General features: G+C 42.7%; 1 protein-coding gene across 7 annotated transcripts in view; it reads left to right on the top strand.

The window, feature by feature from the left end:
* The window catches only part of FAM19A1 (family with sequence similarity 19 member A1, C-C motif chemokine like), a 300,399-nt gene that overhangs the window by 258,041 nt on the left and 28,763 nt on the right, over positions 1-13,595 (top strand). The window lies entirely within an intron of this gene.

Consider the following 13,595-nt stretch of genomic DNA (forward strand, 5'->3'; position numbering starts at 1 on the left):
GAAAAGTCAGTGGCAAAAAAGATAAATAAATGAATGCTGTGGTTTTGCTTTGTAAGAAACTTCGTAGGAAACTAAGAAAAAATCACTGCCTTTAGCCCTCATTTGTGCTGAATCTTGTCAGTCAAAGGGATTTTTTTTGCTGAAGCAAGAGCACCGGGTTACTGGTGTCTGGATTACATACCAGCTGCAGCCCAGGTCTAACTCAATGGGATGTCCTCCTCCCTGGGACTCCCCTGCCACTCCTGCCAGGTGAAGCCATACAGCAATGGGTTGTGACCTGTGGCTTAGAATTGCTTAGGACTGGGAGTAGGTGGTACTAATCCCATCAGTTCACCATCCCAAGTAAGCCACTCAGTGTTGCAGATTCCCTCTGTGCAGCAGCTCTGTGAAACCTTTTTCTTTCAAAGTTCCTCACTGCTCTTCTTGGGAAATATTTGGCACCCGACGTGAGACAGGAGAATCAGTGGGTATTACAGACTGGAGGACTTTGTAGACAAAGCTTGGAGGTTTTTACATTCAGTACTAAGAAGGTGAAAGATTGGGGGTACCTTCAAGGGATGAGAACCTAATGTTTTCTCACCAAGTATTTGTGGTGGACATGTATCTGGCTTATATGTTAAAGACTGAAAGAAAATATTGCATGATTTCAAAAAGACTTTCAAAGTCTTAAGTGATGAGGCAGTAATCTGCACCTTGTTGTGCAGGGAGTGCTATTCAGCTTCTGAACTCACGACTAAAAATGCACTACAAATGGACTTCTGAATGACTGCACTTTAATCCACATTCTGTCATTCTGTTACTGCTTAATTAACTCAATATAAAGAAACTTCCTTTTCTGCTGGCACACTCAAAAAAACCCCAAACAAACAAAAAAACAACCATAGGTGAAATTTACCGCTGATCTTAATCAAAGATCAGCTGTACAAGCCTTGAAAGGTTTCATGTTCTTCAGCAGGTCATGAGAAAGAGAGGCACTGGGTAGAGCAGACACCATTAATTCAGATCTCATAATTCTGCTCAGAGGACAGGAGCTCAAAGAGTGCTGTGTTAAGAAAAGAAAGCTGGGTGCAGGTGTGGACTGGAGCCTAATTGCTTTGTCAGGATTACAATAAAAAGAAACGTTTTCGTCTGGAATTTTGAAAGGAGTTAAGGATAAAACAATGACTAATATAAAAGTGCAAAGCTAGTCCCATTGAAGTCACTGGTAAGATTCAGGGTGACTTCAAAGCCCGAAAATGTGAACTACAAAGGAATGTCTTCCCCTTTCAAGTTTAGTTGTTGTAGTCAGACCATTGCTTCTTTTGTGGATGGCTGGTGAACAGTTCAAAAGCCCAAAGTGTTGCTTGTAAAAAATGAATAGAATGGGCATTTCCTCTGGCCTTTGTTTTATCCCAGACTTTGCTTTGTGACTTTTGACATACTGACTGGTGTTAAGTCAAATGTTTGACCTATTTGGTGCTTCTGTCCTTTCTAAGGGAAAACTCCAGAAACTTCCTGTTGGAGACCTGTAGATGGCAATACTTTAACTCATGTGAAGATCTGGTGTTTGCTGCCTCTTTTTCACATGTGGACGTTTCAAAAGGTCATGTAGAACTTGTTACCTTGTTCACCTACTGCAGTGAAAGGATGGAGACCTTTTAGCCACATTGGGTTTTACAGTGCAGATGATTTCCAGCCACAATCCATCATTCACAAAGCTTATTTGGATCCATTACTTTACTGGGGACGTTCAGGGACAGCAGTAAACTCTCAGCCAAACAGGTCAACCACCTTTGAGGTGAGAGGAGCAGGAAGATACCATGTCAGCAGTCTGGTAGTGGCAATCATCACACTGGTAGTGACGATTGCCTATAGTTTTGTGTATAAAAAAACCTGAATCTCAGTCTTGCCCTATTTATACCATTAGCCAAACTGTGACTTAATGGGATCAGAGTAAAACTTTTGGTGCTTCTCAGTCCAGTTGCATCAGAAAACACATCAGGGCCGATGCTTGACTGTTTGAGTTCATGTCACAGAGGAGGGATAGCATTCCCTTCCACTCCCACCAGCCACTGCTCCAGGACAGAACCGAGCTGTAGGTGGGACTGCATGAAGTGCTTCTTCCTACTCAAGGGACAATACTTTTCTATGTAGTGGTCAGCTTAACCTTTTCAGTAAGTACCAGAGATGCTAAATGGTCCTTTTGTCTCTTATTGTGAGATCTCCATGTGGGTAGCACACTGTCATAGTACAGAGGACTACTGTATGCAATTCTCCTTCTAAAATTCAGGCTGTGTAGTGTTTGTGCTGTGAAGGGCACGAAGCTGCTGTGTGTCTCCATGGATTGTTTCCAGCCCAGTCCAGCAAACTCTTTTTCTGGGGCCTCATCTTGTAAAAAGCAGAGTGAGGCCAGGCTGAGGCAGCCTCCGAAGTTATAAATTATTCTTTGCTGCTCATTCAGTAGACACTGTCCTAAAATCTGCCTCAATCACCAATGAATTATGTAGTAGCAACAGTGAGAGCAATACAAAAGCTGTGAGTGTCATGAAACAGAGAAGCCAGTCTCTGTTTCTCATTGCCTCTTCTGTTGCACATTTACTTTCATTATTCCCCTCACTGCTTCAAGGTCTTTTTTTTAGAGGGTTGTTTTGAATGCTCCACTCCCTCCTTCCAATTTATCATGTGTGCCACTTGGCTTGTAGCACATGGGCATTAGCCTGTTCAGCTCTCTGTTGTGTCTGTTATTATTTTCTCCATTTGCCCAATTGCCTCTCTAGAGCAAGTCCCACACGGTTTCATTCAGTTTGAGTTCCAGCAGTGCCAAGTATGCCCAAAATCTCCCCACCACTCCTCTGGAGCATGCGGAACCTGTGCAGCAGTCATGCTGGTGGATACGGTGGGTTCCAGAGCAAGCTCCTGGTCTGCTGTCCTGTTCACACATCTCCGTGATGACCAGGGCCAGCCCAAGGCTCGAGTCTGCAGCTCAGAGCAGCATGCAGACCCCTCTGGCTTTGTGTTTTGATGGACCCGTTACTGCAGACCCTTTATGTGACGTGCAAGCTATTTCTGCATGGTTTTCTTAGCTGTACTTCTGAATTTACATTTCCTCTCCCCTTTACTTACAAACAGCTTGCCTTCCTCATTTCAGAAAGTCATCTTCCATCTTGCTATGTTAAGCACTGAGCATGGACAAACCCTGATGAAACAGTGTGGCTTTTAATTGCCTTTACAATCTCTGTTCAAAGCTTTTGTAGATGAAATCAGCAAGTTCTTAAAATATTTAAATGTTTATTTATTGGAAGATTTGCATTCAGAATCACTCCACACACACAAAAAAGCAGGTTTTATTTTGCTTTTGTTTTGTTACAACTCAAAATACTTCCTTAAAATACATGGCTGAAGGCTGCTTGTGGTTTGGTGGTTCCAACAGGTCCTGGCATCATTTAGGGTTTGATAACTTTAGATAGGTTAAAATAACTGTGCTATGACAGCATCGAATGTAAAGGTTATACCAACACAATCACATTTGAGTCAGGACTGTAATGTCCACCCGTCACTCTTCTTTGACCTAATCTTCATGCAAAATTGATGTCACCTTTCTGAATAGGGTGAGATTTTCTTTCATGGTACGAATCAAGCTGGCTGTGTGAACCAGAGAGCAGCAACGAGCAAGTGACAGCAGGGAAGTGATTTGTACACTCATGTCTTTTTTCTTTCCTTTTTTTCTTTTTTTGATTCTTTAAGGACTATCTGCACATGACTTGCAGTTTTCTTCAGTCGCCTCCATTAGCAAAACAGTCTTGTGGTCACTTTTTTGCTGCAGACAGAGATTTTATTGGAAGCTACACTTACTACGCTTTAGTTCTCAGTATACCCAGCGTGAGTGTTTGATCAGACACAGGTGTAGAACACCTTTTCTACACTGATGTAGACTGGTCATAAACAACAAATGTGAAGGAAGTGGGCACAGAGGCCAAGTGACCCCCTGGGGTTCCTGAGTAAGTATTAAAAGAGAAGCTTTAGAAATATTCTAGCAGCTCAAATGCTTCACGATTGCTCTAAAAACGTAACAGGAATCCAAAATATTCATAATTTTAGTACCGTCACTTTTATGCGGCGAATAATGTGTATGTTACTATATAATTTACAGAGGTATTGAGCCATTCTGTACACTCAGCAGGTGGTTATGCCCATGTGTTCTTCAAGGCCTTGAATAATACATAATTTGTTCAACAATACTGAAGTTTACTGTGTTATGGTTAATGATGCTCTCAGGCACACATTTTTGTAGTGCTTGAATTCCCTGTTCCCTTCTCTTCGCTCTTCCTCCGCTCTCTTTCAAACTCTGTCAGAGCCAGTCAGCATTTTTTACAGTTCTCTGTGAAATTGATTGGACCACGGAGCGTGCAATAAAAGAAAAGCACGTGCACTGGCTTTAGAAATTGGTCAAGAAGGGACCATCGCGCAGGCTGTATGTGTTGGCTCTTAGGAAATGAGGGCTTTTTAACACTGGTCAAAATCAATGAGAAAGGAGGAAGGTGTTACTAAAACTATTCCCAGTTTCTGCGCATTAACTCTCTCTCCAAGTTGTTCCTCTAGGAAATGTCACTGCCGAGGTCCCCATCCATGTTGTCAGCAATACAGGATTTAAAGTGCTAGCTCTCACGGAGCAGGACTGGCGTGCTAGCTCCCCATGCCTGCTGCTGGCGTGCTTTATACCAGCCATGCATCAGGGCAGAGGGAAATCACTCACTGATACGGAACAATAAAATGAAATGAACCCAGTGTTTTCCGTTCTCCTAGCCTGGCCTTGGAGCACATCAGCTTTCAAATCATTCTGTAATATATGAAATATTCACTTGCATGTACATACTTCAGGTTTCTATTAGTTTGAGGACCATCCATCACTAGCTACCATATAGCCCTGTGAATTTACATCAGACTTTGTCAGGACAGTGCTAACAAACTCAACACAAGTCTTAATGACTCTTGGGAGCACCAGGACTTTTAATGCCGCTCTGGGCCAGCACCTCACAACTTTCCCTGTGCTACTGATGGTAGATACTGCACATTATTTTTCCCTGTGCATTATTAGAAGCACGGAGAGGACAGCATTCATCAACACTTGAGCTCTTTGCTGGCATTTACCCTCCTTGCTTTCACCCAGGGCCTACAAATAGAAAGGTCATGGCCCATAGGTCACTCCTTGGGCAGGTGGTAATTGCAGCCACACCGTTGACAAGAGCTAATCTATTTCATTCTTAAATTATGGACAGGACGCTGGCTGTAAAGTGAGCATTCCTAATGAAAGGGCTGTGCTCCTGCACCAGGAGAGTCTCAGCTCATCCCCTGCAGGAGCCCAAGCTGGCTCCTGCCCATGCATCCTGCCCCAGCTCATGCCAGCAAGAGATGGGCACGGGAAGTATGGAAAGCTCCCAGAGTGAGAGCAAGATTCAAGCCCTGCAGAGTCAGATGAAGGACTCTCATTGACTTTGAGTCAGATCCTTAGCAAATAGTTTGTTAGATGTAATCCTGTATCTATCAGCACTTACATCGAGTGAAAACGGTTTGCCGTCACAAAGCCAATGGTTTTCTATTTATCTTGTGTGTACTTTAGGTGGTTTCACCAAAAAGCTTTTTTTTTTTCCCCACTCTGTGAAAATACTTTCAATCAATTTTTATTTCTTGAAGAAAAAAGGGGAAAAAGATGTTTTTTGCAATGGAAGGAGTCAGCTTCTCATCCCTCTAGCTGTGCTTCAGCCTAGATGAGAGGAGATCTCAGGGTCCCACATTATTAATGCACTGTCTGTATGAATAACGAGCAGGCTTGGTGAATTATTTCACACTCCTGGGAAAATCTATAGCCCTGTCCTTCTGCAGCACCACGGAACCGAGCGGGAGTCTCGTATTTTTTGATTTGGTGAATTCAGATGACTTCATTTGTGAAGAGGAAAAAAATGTATCTGCTCCCTACTGACACCCATTTAGTAAGCTCAAAAAAAATCACAGCGTATCACATATACTATTAAATAGAGGCAGAGAGAGAAGCCTAACTTTGTGCTGGAATATTTTCAGACTTTGCTTTTGACTGGAAATACGTCTTCTTGAAATGTCCTTGGAGCTGCCCTGACGTTGCAGCCAGGCAGAGGAGCTGACTTCATGGAGGGTCATCCTTCTCACACATACACACCATACACCCAGTGCTGTTCGGAAGTGTAGGCATGTCCTGGTGGCTAAGGCACAACATGGGAGGAATTCAGGGACTGAATTTGTAGCCAACATGGGCTGAAGTTCTCAGTGGGGGCTGCATGGAGGCTCCTTCCCATTTGTGCCATGTGTGTGCTGCCCGCAGACCTTGGCCGGGCACAGGGGAGAAACAGATGGATGAGCTTGTCTCTCTGGGGTGAGGATGGTGCTGCTCTTGAGATCACCTGAGCACATCTTCATCTCCGCTATAATTTTTCTCCCTACCTACGCCTTATATTTCTTTCTTTTCTGATTGGCATTATGGTTTCCTGCAAAGCCAAGCAATCACCCCTTTAATACCAAGCCCAGAGAAGAGCTGACAAATCCACCCCTGATGAAACAGAGAGCGCACACTTCAATCCCAATGATTTTCTTCCACGGGAAAACATTTTTTATTCCTATTTTGTTGTTGTTGTTGTTGTTTTTTAAGGAGGGAAAAAGCCATCAGCGTGGCCGTACCTCCACCCACACGGGGCAGGCAGGCACTTTCCATGCTGCAGCTGGCAGCCTCAGTGCCCACACAAGGGAGGAGAACCCTCGCAGCCACCGAGGTGCACAGGCAGCTGCTTTATGATGAAATTAGAGCCCAGCACGGCCGTGTAGCTGCAGGAAGGCACACGGGAACATACAGAGGAAAGTAACGTTTCTCTAAAATACTTCTCATAAGCCATCCAGCAGCTAAATGGAAAAGCAGTAGGAGTTTCCTTGTCCTACAGGTGGAATTAAGTGTTAATCATAATACTGGAAAGGGGGTTTTGGAGGCAGAGGTAGCAATCTGACTGGAGAAAGAGCTTTGTTACCATGCACTACACCCGTGTGGATTGGTCCTGCCAGCTGATGTAGGATGTGTGGCAGCTCAGGAAGGACAGGTTTAAACCTTTACACTTTGCCTTTAAATAAACACTGAGGTTATCTGTGTCATGAGATACCATGTGTGGTATCAGTACGACAACCAAAATGTGCCAGGTTTTCAGCTGTGGAAATCCAGGGAGAGCCACTGTTTTTTGCCAAATGAGGACACGGTTTGTTGAATTTAGGAAAATGAAGAGAATGGTGGCTGGCTATTAATCCTTCCCATGGTGCTTAGGGAATGTCAAGAGCCAGCATTCAGCTAACCAGTGGCCAAGAGGAGCTTAGAGAAACATTAAGGTCAGGTTAGTATCTGCACTACATCTCCTTGCACCAAACCTCTGCAGTAATTCAGATGATAATTTATCTTTGTCGGGAGAGACCATATTTCTCAGTGGCTAATTCTGCATAGGGTCACGTCGTACATCTTTTCTGCATCAGATACTGTGTTTTCAGTGTGCCAGGGCTGTGAAATGCTGCTTGTCTACAGGCGTCTCCAATGTGGTGGAGAAAATACGTGATTGGAGTATTGCAGAGCATTAAGGTTTTTTCTTTTCCCTCACAGCTACCTTGTGTCTGTAAACAAGGAGCTAGTTCATGAGGCTGGAATGTGTTTTGTAGGATTAGGATCTGAACACAAAGGAAATGGGTGATTAAGTAAAAATGGAAAACACTGCTCTTTAGGAGACAAGAACCTGAAGCTATTGCAAAATGCAATTTTAAAGAGACAATGACCAAATCGTTGTAAGAGGAACATGAATCATTAATTCTTTTTACTGATGCAGGAAGTTCCAATGAGAGTCACTAATTTAGCGTGAGGATTGTCCATTGTGTTGAACTCCATGAATTAATCTGGCCAGTGCAACTAGAGGCAGACAAGTTAGCAGGTGTTTTATTGACTTCAGAGAATTGATAATCCATAAAATTGATCACACATGTTTCCAGTCTCCCCTCCCAGAGCACTGCAGATAGCTGTAGGACCTGATGTCTGTCTGCCCATTGCCACTTTTGGGTGATTTTCGTGCATTAAGATCACGGAATTGCCTTTCCTTTAGGAATCAAGTAAGTACATTGCAAGCGAAAGCTTTATTTCAAATCTTAGACTTTTTGCCAAGTCTCCTACTCAGCATGTACATACCCTGCAGATTTTGAAACAGGTCTCCATCCATATTTGTCAGAAAGCAGTTTGCTAATCTGCTATCCCAGAAAAGCATTATTCCTCTTTGGCAGGTAAGTCTTTCCATGGATCACCCAGTTCACTGCAATAACTGCTCAAGGTTAAGCAAGCACAAGCGCTGATGTAGTATGGCAAAATTCAATAATATTTTAAAAGTGCTGCCTTTCCTTTTTGTAACTATCATGCAAAAGACAGCAGTGCAGAAAGAAGCTGTGCTATACAGATTTAAGCATTCTGCCCTGTCATTAGTACATAAAAGCCATTCTGCAGGCAGATGGATTGTTTTTAATACATGCTCTTGTGTAATCATTTCCTTTTGATTACAATTCCTAGGCAGCAAGCACACAGCGGGGTTTGTGAGATGCATGGGCATGGTCAGTATGTGTATTTTTTTATCTATCTGCCTGGGACTCACAAGCAGCAAGGTGAGCTGTCAGCACAGCCATGGCTCAGGAATGAAACTGAGAAGCAAATGGCTGTGTCCTAACTGAGGACAATGGCAAATCTCCTATTAACTCAAATGAGAGTAGAAAACGTATCTCTGTATTGGTTTTACTATTACAAAGCGCCCTCTCCTTTTTCTTCAGACCCCTCTGTGAAATACCATCAAGTCTGGTTGTCTGTAATGCCGTTATGCAAATAACAGATGAACCCTATTCCCTTTGGAAATTTCCTATCCTCCTCTTGAAAATTGCTTAAGTGGATGAACACACTTTAAAACAAGAGCTCCCATAGTCCCTGTTAAATAAATAAGTTCATGAGTAAAAGCCCATTAGGGTAATGAACGCTTGCATCACATTGCCAGGACCATTGCCAGGGATACAGCTACCTGTTGCTCTGAACAGGACAGGTGACCACTGCTCTGAACCAAAGAGCACAGACATGAGGCAGTAAAGGAGAATATCTGTACGCTTTTTGACAGATTGTGTTTCCTCTGGGATTCAGCTCAGTCGCAAAAGCCTGGCCTCATTATTGCAGCGGTGCTATTCATTTCTCTCATTTGTCCCTATATTGTGATGAATTTGGTTCATCCGAATGTCAGGTGGGGAGTCAGGCGAGGAATGTGTGGCAGAGCTACAGGAGCGTAATGCTTCTCCATCACACGGTGATCGGCCCTTTCCTGGGATGGATGTGTGCTTCTGGGCACTCTGCTCCAGGAAAGGAGATGGATTATCCTGGGAGTGCAGGCGCAGAGAAAGGCTTTGGCTGCTCAGAGTGGGAGCCTCCACCGAGAGAACAGAGCTACCGGGCAGCAAGGCAAGGGATGAAGGAGCATGAAAGAGAAAGGCAAAGAAAACAATGAAGAATTTAAGAGATAGAAACTCTCCACCATTAAATGTAGGTTGGAAATTAAAATAAACCAACTATTGGAGGACGTTCTCAGTAGGAATGCCAGACAGTTCTGCACAACTTCCAAAGTGTTTTGCCATACCTGAAAGAGGCAAAGCGATGAGAGCTGCTTGATCAAACACCACCGCAGCATACTGATGAGGAGGAGTGTGCCACAGAGAGAACTCAAGAAAAAGAATCATAGAGCAGACTCATAAGAATTCATGTATATGTTATATAATTATATATATCCTTTCTTTTTAACATAGCAATAGTTAGATTAAAAAAAAAAAGAAGTTTTCAGGTAGCTGTTGTTTCTATCAAATAAAGGGGGCTTGTGTGATTGTCAACGGTTTACGGGCGTTAGGCCCGATTCCGTGACAAAGGGGACGGGGGACCCAAGGGCCCACGTCCCGGGAAAAGGGGAAAGGGGAAAAGGGTAGGGAGATGGCCCTGAGAGCAAAGAACAGCGGCAACAATCTGAGGAGAAACAAACTAATTTACTAAATAAAATATCGGAATGCAAAACAACACACTATAATACAATATAATTACAATTTAAGCTGATAAATTCAATACAGAGAGAGAGAATGTCCCAAAGTCAAGGTAGGCCTTACTCTACTACCGACGATAAGACGGCTGGAGAGCGAGGTGCTGCCAAGACGAGAGACAGCGGAAAAAAGGGACGAGGTCTCGTGATCTGCAAGTTTTTATACTGCGAGCTTCTATCTTTTCCCTCCGGCTGGAAAATGGTAACAAAGGAGCAAAGTACCGTGGGGACTGTAGTAGTCCTTCTCTTCTGAGAACTAGGTATGTCCACTACATGATGTTATGATGTGGAATACCAATAACCGAAAATCACAAAACCATGACAGTGATGGTTTTTGAAATGCAACTTTTTGAAAACAAGAATGTTTTGTGAATGCTGTGGCTTTAGAAGATAAAAGAGGGGAGACAAAACTGCCGCACAGTTATATGGAAGAGTTTCATCCCATTTCGAGGTCTTTAGTTATAGTTTGGCTTTATTTGATACAGTAATTTTTTATTGTTTGGCAGGACAAAATTGGTATCTTTTTTTTAAAAAATCAATTTATCCTTAATAGCATGCTGATAAACCACTTCTAACAGTGGAACAAATTAATTTCCCATTGTTCAGTATCGACTTAGATTTTTTTAATCAGAGATGGCAGAGCTGCACCTCCCTGGGTGAACAATAGCGATGCAGCATTGCAGAATCCATTTCTACTAATCCTCTGGAACACCGCTTGCAAGTTCTATGTGGTCATTGCAAAAAATGCATTGACCACATGCAAATGCATTTGCACACACACAAATTAAGTAAATAACAGCTTTGCTGTCTTGCACTCTTCAAATGATCCCTGGTGCCCACAAATGAGGATCCCTAACAAAAGCATCGATTTGAGTTTGCAGATTTCCCAATTGAGCTTGCTCAATAGTGCATAGCAAGCTGGGGACTGTGATCAGAAGTGATCTGTGATTACAGTGGATGCAGTCTGCGTGTATTGCATGCGGTCAGGATTGCTAAATAAAATGAGTAAGGGAGGTTTCAAAGCTCCTAAAATTCAAAGTCAATTACATACCACCAAGATCTCTCATTGGCTGTTGCCCAGTGCTGAAAGCAGTTTGAAAGGTGATAGTTTTTTGATAAAAAGAATAAATTGACAACACAGATTAGAAAGCTTTAACTCTGAATGCAGTGACCCTTATGTACAGATCTTTAGGGAAAATGTCTCTGTGCACCCTGTACTGGTGAATACCTGAATCAGTATATTTCTGAAGGAATCAGGAACACTCATTTATAACAAGCTTTGGGTGAGACCCTCTCCATGTGACCCAGTTCAATTTTAAACTCGTTATTTATGGTAAGCACAGCCATACTCTTCATGCATTTTACTTATTCAATTTTCAAGCCAAAATATGGGAGCTCCATTAGCTCCAGCACTCCCAGCAGGTAATCAGCCTCCTGCAATATCAAACCTTATGTCACCAGCAGTAATGGGCTGAAATAGTCAGAGCCCCATAAGGACCGTTTCTGCCCAGTTCTTATTAAAATTAATGGGGACTAGGCATCCATTCCCTTTAGGCAACTTTGAAAATATCAGCCAAAATGTAGTTGTAAGTATTAACCTTCAGGAAGTTAGTGTTGGCAGCTTCCTACTGCTCTGTAGCTGTTTTCAATATCAGTGATTAGGCAGGAGCCCTACGTGGGAGCTCTCACCCAGGTTTAATGAGGTCTTCCTTGGGGGCTGAGTGGGGGAGCAGCTGTGGGCACTTTGCACCTTGGGGCTTTTTTGGCCAAGTAGACACCAGGGAGGCTGAGAGTTAAGTGTAAGGTTGGGTGTTGCTTGTACAGGAGTACAAGTTTTTTTGTGTTTTTTTTTTTCTTCTTCTTTTTCCTCTGTGGTGAGGAAGTTGGTCCTGCAAAGGTAAGGAGAGATGGTACGAAAGGCCTCTGTATCTGCATGTGATGCAGTGTGGCAGTCTGGGGCAGAAATGCTAATAATGTTACAGCATAATTGTTAAAAATGTATTTGGTGTAGAAGAAAAGCTGCCTGTGAGTGCTTTTATAATTTATACCCTGTAAGGAACTTCTACCCTACTGATTTAACCTTCTTTAATTAGGGTTTTTTTTCCTTTCCCCTCTGTATTTATAAAGAAAAGTAGCTTGGTATTTAGAAAGAAAATGGGGATTAGAATCACTTATTATTGGATTACTATTTAAACCAATAGAAACAGCAATAGAAATTCTTGCTTTTAAACACCCCTGAGGTCTCAGATCTAATCCGTACGTATGACCTGTGAGGAAGCAGTACTACAGGAGTAAATCAGTGGAGGTTTAGAGCAAAGGATTTCAGCCCAGCTAACAAACTTGCAGTAGTGCATATCTGAAATGCTGCCGTGGGAAAAGCAAGATGTCCTCTTGAAATTTTTCACCCAATAGATCCAAAAGAATCAAAGGGTAATCAACACCCTCAGTGAGCAGACTGCTCATGGATGGAAAATACATTCCTAAATCAAATGAACTGCTAACTGTGAAGCATTAGTTAGGCTCTGCTTTGCATAGTGTGAGATAAGATGCAAATATAACACATGGATCTCTGTTACTTGCTGCTGCTAAAAATGCAAAGTGAAAAATCAAGAAACTTTCTTGACTTCAACAGTGCGTCATTAGAAATACTGTAAGAACCAACTAGATCTTAATGACCTGTTATGCTGTGTTTTCACTACCATTGTGAGTGCTAGCTCTGTGGTTTTTTGTTTGGTTGGGTTTTCTTAAGTGAATGTCTATGCCTTATTAGGAAGTAATACTTGCATTTGGTAGGATTTTTATTCTGGCATTGATACTTTTTTTACTTTACTTTCCTAAATATGAGTGTCTGGTGGTCATGAATCTGGAGATGTGTGGCCAGGAGCATTAGCACTGCTGGCAAGTCCCAAAAGAAGCAAGAGGGCCTTCCAGAGCCCAGCCTGGTTCTGCTGAGCCTGCAGGTTTGAGCAGAGTTATGGGCAAGGCTTTATGCGGTATCCCCGTGCTCAGGATGTGGATTGTGAGCTTGTTCTGCTGGCTTTCCTTGAAATATTAGGTCTTGCTAACTCTAGCTTTCCATAGCATAAATCAGCTTTGTAAGAGTGGTGTCCTGCCTGCACAACATATTTTGGTTGTCTACCCTTATACTCGCTGGCTTTGTGGCATAGTGCAGTATATCAAAGAATGTAGATGCTGTTGCTTCCTACCACATTTTTCAGCTAAAATGACAGGTGCCTGAAATTATTACAGTAATTTTTTTTTGTTTGTTTGTTTTCACTAAGAGACCAGCCTTGTAGATGCTGGGAGATTTTTGCCAGGAATTTTGCAGGGACCAAGAGGGCTATGCTTGGTTTCTTCTCCCCAGCAGGGGACGATAATCTTTCTTTCTTAGAAATGCTCCTGTGCAGTATCTGAATATATTAAAACCATAAACTGTTGCTGTATCTGTGAAGGATGAGATAAACA

The sequence above is a fragment of the Numida meleagris genome, chromosome 11 (genome assembly GCF_002078875.1).
Source record: "Numida meleagris isolate 19003 breed g44 Domestic line chromosome 11, NumMel1.0, whole genome shotgun sequence".
Classification (NCBI taxonomy): domain Eukaryota; kingdom Metazoa; phylum Chordata; class Aves; order Galliformes; family Numididae; genus Numida; species Numida meleagris.